This window comes from Simochromis diagramma, unplaced genomic scaffold (assembly GCF_900408965.1).
Source record: "Simochromis diagramma unplaced genomic scaffold, fSimDia1.1 OVJJ01000603.1, whole genome shotgun sequence".
Taxonomy (NCBI): domain Eukaryota; kingdom Metazoa; phylum Chordata; class Actinopteri; order Cichliformes; family Cichlidae; genus Simochromis; species Simochromis diagramma.
Window position 1 is genome coordinate 579,787 of NW_024387414.1, and position 4,973 is coordinate 584,759.

The 4,973-nt window shown below is 41.4% G+C and overlaps 1 pseudogene; it reads left to right on the forward strand.

Moving 5' to 3' along the window:
- The first annotated feature begins 3,089 nt into the window (after positions 1-3,089).
- LOC120721227 lies at positions 3,090-4,423 on the forward strand (annotated as a pseudogene).
- Positions 4,424-4,973: the final 550 nt, after the last annotated feature.

Sequence of the window (4,973 nt, forward strand, 5' to 3'; positions counted from 1 at the left end):
TGGCTGAAAGTACACTGAGAGAGGACTTTTTTCATTAGTGATCTTAATAGACTTTTTTTCATATTAATGTAATTTTTCATCTAATTGAATCTATTTGTGCATGATTGTCAGTCCAAAGAGGGGGAGAGGAAAGAGGGAACGTGAGGAGAAAGAACAAGGTCAGGAAGAACCAGGTAAGCAAACAAACAGGGAGCAGTGACAGGCACAACACAAACTGTTAAACTGGCAAAGAGAAAAACCTGATTTTACTCACAGTCTGGAAGTTGTGTCCTCCCTGTATTAAAGCTGCTGTACAGAATCTGCAAAACAAACTGGGTTGAAACATTTTTATCCTCTTTAACAACATTCCAACATAACATTATCATTGATCGGGGAGATTAAAATTAATGATATATTTTTATGTGGTTCGGCCACAACTCTACTAAAACCTCAGCCAGTAATAGGTAGGCCAACTTTTGGACCGTCCAGTTGTCTGTATGACTGCTGCAGTACGTGCATCACATTTGCTCACTATCAGTGCCAAACAGCCCTGGTGGAGTGAGGAGCTGTAAAGAGAAGCAGATGCTCTGTTTCTAAAAATGTTTTAAGCTTGTTTCAAAGATTCTGTACAGCAGCTTTAAATGTTTTCCAAAAGCACACACACACTTATCAGTGTTTCTCACACTTTTTACAGTGTGGACCACCTGATAAAATGTCAAGCTCTCCCAAGGACCACCATGAAAGCATGAAACTCATAAATCTTACAACACAAAATTAGTATTATTAAATTAGTAAAATTAGCATCTGCAGTAAATATTTTTATTTGTAATAATTGATTCTGTTTTGGGAGTGTTTTTTATGTATCTGTATTATATTATACACACACGTTAAAAGTGAATCTCTGTCCAAAAAATGCAGTCAGTTTACTTTTTACTATGAGCATCATTCATTATTCTCCCGCAGTAATTAAGGTTAGGATATGTATTTCTTTTTTTCCAATCCATTCTTCTTTTGCAGCATTTAAATAACCTTTATCAGATTTGATGGTTTTGTTACAGACTTTTCAAAAAAGTGTTTTTCTTTTCTTTCACAAATGTGGGATTAAATTGTGTTAAAATGTACAAAACAGTGATTCAAATGCTAAGACAAAATGTCAATATCTATGAATGTGGAGACTCAAAAGACTAGTTAGGTAATAGTTGCCGATGGATTTATGAGACTTGATAGAAACTTGGACGTTTGCAACAGGTGAATCGGTGAACTACCGAGGTTGCGCCCAAATGCTTAAAGCTGTTATCTGGTCAGTGTTTTCAGGGGTGCTTGTACTACCTGTACGGTGCGGAGTGCTGACTAAGTCATGTTAAACCTATCAAAGCATCGAGCTAAAATCATTTTTGTGCACTGCTCTCTTGTCGACACACATTTTCTGTTTATTGAAGCCTTTTGTGAATAATTTTGATCATGTAAAAACTGGGAATCGGTCCCTGTTGACAATACTGTTATTTTTTAATTTTTTGCATTGCATATGTCATTTAGGAAAGGTAATTGGTCACTGAACCTTTTGCAACTATGTGTATTTATAAATTTTGTGGCTTCAGTGCATGGAAATTTATATTGTTCAGTTTGCATGTTAAAAGCCACAAACATGTAGCTAACTATAGGCTTTCTTGTGGAACTGAGAACTGTCCTGCCACTTTCAGAACATTTTCTAACCTTCATTCACATATGCCTAGGAATCACAGAACAAGAAGCGAGACCACTGAGGAGGAGTTTTATAAGTTCACTGGTGACCCCGGCTGTCAAGTTCCTGGATGTGGGTATGCTGCACAAAACTTCACAACTCTTTGTGCCCCTCTCAGATTTCATATCAAAGATGGGGGGGGAGTATTATGTCCATTTGAAGGTTGCTCTGAATACTTCAGTGTCCGAACATCATTTTCCAGCCATATTTCTCAAAACCATAAGTAGACAGTTCAGCAGTCGAGGCAACAAGAAATTGGGGGATTTGCCATAATACAAGGACAGGACACAGTTAATCTATTAGAGGACAGTTGACTTTGTGTCATTTAAAAATGCAGGCTAAAATGATCTTGCCAACCAGCACTATACAGAGCATCATAGAGGAATTTCAGGATCTTTGCAGCTGTGCAATGCACGAATCTTAACACCTTTAACCTTTCATTGGTAATGGTAGGACTAAGGGTGGGAATTGTGACAAACTGTAAAATATACAGTATTTTACGATGTATTTTTCAACTTTTCAGTGCAAGACCTTGAGTTTGTAGTTCTTTTGCAGTCCTGGGATTGATTTTCATCTTCAGACAAGGTCCCCAAAACTGCCTTTCTGTTAGTACTGTCACGGCGAGGGATGGCCGGTACCGAATAGGACTCAGGTGCAGAAACCCAGAGCGGAGACAGTAGATGATTTAACAGTTTATTACGGTTAAGTGCAAGGGAAAAAACGTGACAAAGACAGAAAATGACGAGACGTGGAGCCTTGGTGTGGCGTGCCCTGGGGAACGTGGCTAGGGCGAGGGAACGAGGCCTGAGATGCGGAACGGGGCTGAGTGGGGACCAGTCACACTGAGGGAAGAGGATATAGGAGTTAGGCAGGTAGTGAAGGCAGCTCAGAAGTGGCCAGTATAAGAGCGGCAATTCTTACTTGCAGTTAGGGACCTGGAGTGTTTGAGAGGGGGGTGATGAAGATCCAGGGAGGCTGAGTGGCGTGGAAAAGCTGACCTGAGATTCGGGGCTCCAGATGGAGTGTTATGGCAGGAGGGCAGGCAGGTGAGGCGCAGAGGGATTTCCAGAATGATCACTAGGTATCCTGAGTCCAGAGGTGGAGTGTGAGCCAGGGTGGGTACAGCAACTGTAGTACAAGAGAGTCGTGTTTAACAGGATAAATCACAGCAAGAATTTAACATACACGGCCTGTTACCAACATGTGCTGATGACGAACTGGCAGTGAATGAACATCGATGTGTGGTTTAAATCCCTCTGGCTTGATTGCCTGCAATAGGCTCCAGGTGTGCAGGAGCTGGCCCTGCCCAGGGGCGGATCCCAGGTCAGTTCAGGAGCCTAATGGAAACTCCAGCCACCCACCGTAGACCATGACAAGTACTCAATCCTAATTGCAGGGTTCATCTTTTAGTGAGGACATATTTGTTGAAATAGCCATATAAAGTTGCTTTTCCAATGATCTCTCTCTCTCTTTGAATGACACCATTACTCTGGAGCTTCGGAAAGATTTCCACTCCAACTGTCGCATGCAATCACAAGAGGAGACAGAGGTCATCCAGAGCAGCGGTCTCCAACCTTTTTTGCGCCACGGACCGGTTTATGCCCGCCAATATTTTCATGGACTGGCCTTTAAGGTGTCGCGGATAAATACAACAAAATAAAACTAGTACCGGTACCGAAAAAAAGAAGATTTATTCATAACACACGTGAAAAGACCCAGGAAAACGAGTTAACGATAAAAATGATAACAAAATAACGCTGAAAACCAATAAAACCCCTGAAAACCAGACATTTCACACCCGAGCCTCAACTCTCGCGGCCCGGTACCAAACGACTCACGGACCGGTACCGGTCCGAGGCCCAGGGGTTGGGGACCGCTGATCCAGGGGACAGGAGAAGTATGGTTAGAATTGTTGTGGAGGCCATGCAAGTTAACTGCAGAAGCCGTAAACGTGCATCCTGTGAAGAGGTTGCTAAGATCATTGTAAACAGATACCCTCAAACATTTGCAGATTTTACTGAAAAGGGAGAAAGACTGGGTTGTGGACATTATTCATTACTAAGAAGCATCAAATCTAGAGTTGAACATGTTAATCGAGATGATACAACACATAGACTTCGTCAAACAAAGAGAACCAGGAATGAGGAAGACTGCAGTCCCAACAGTAATGCAACCTCACCTAAAGAAGTTAGATGCCCTGTTGATAGCTATGGCTGTATAAATTGGCAGCCAGTTGAACTTCCTTAGGGGGAAATGCCAGCTTCTTTAGAGGAAAAGAAACACATCCTGTTAACAATTTTTAATTCAGAAGGACCTGGAGCTGTGGAGAGACCCGATGTGGATGACTTCATGTGCCTCACATATATTTCTCAGCGGCAGCTTATCAACAGTTGTCCCTCACTTTCCGTAGCTGAAATTCAGGAGCAGTGGCCATTCTTGTTTACTCGGAAAGGTCTTTCGAACCACTTTTCCAAACTCACAGGCATCGATATCAGTGAGCGCTTAGGTCAGGCCCTCATAACCAAAGGCAGAAGGATTATTAACTATTTCTCCAGCCAGAAGCTCAAATGGAACCTCGGTATAAGGACACTCATCCAGCAGATAGAAAGTGAGGGAGTTTTGACCAACAACAAGGTTGGCACAGCAGCCATACTTCTCATGATGAAGTATTACAAGGAAGATGAAGACTCCTCTTTGTCTTAGCAGATGTAAGCTTTTTTCATATAGCTCTATGTTTAAGGCTGTTGCTTGCTGTCCTGTTATATTTTTTATTTGTTACATAAAATGTCTTGGTCCTTTATCTGGCAGGAAACATCTACCAGGATGTCCCTTGAAGCAGAGAGCAACCTGCCCATCACCCCAAGGCTGATTATGCTTGGTAAGAAGTCATTTATGAAATAGAGCTGATTAGACCATATTAGAATTTCTGTTTGGCACAATATCAAATTTCACATTACATATTACTGATCAACATGGTAGTCTAGCTACACCAACAGCAGAAATACTGAAGTCAGTACTGTAAAGTTTAACAGCAGCACAAACTATAGACTCCAAAATAACCATACAGTTGATTCATCTCCGGTAATTTAACTGGGCTGACTGTTTGTTAGGTGTGTTTAATGGGCAGAATAATTCCCAATTATGTACAATTATAATATGTTAAAACGGACTTATGTACATAAGGCCATTAGTGATTAACTGTACGTAGCTATTTGCTTTATGACTATCTAGACAGTGTGAAGAAGTATTGAAA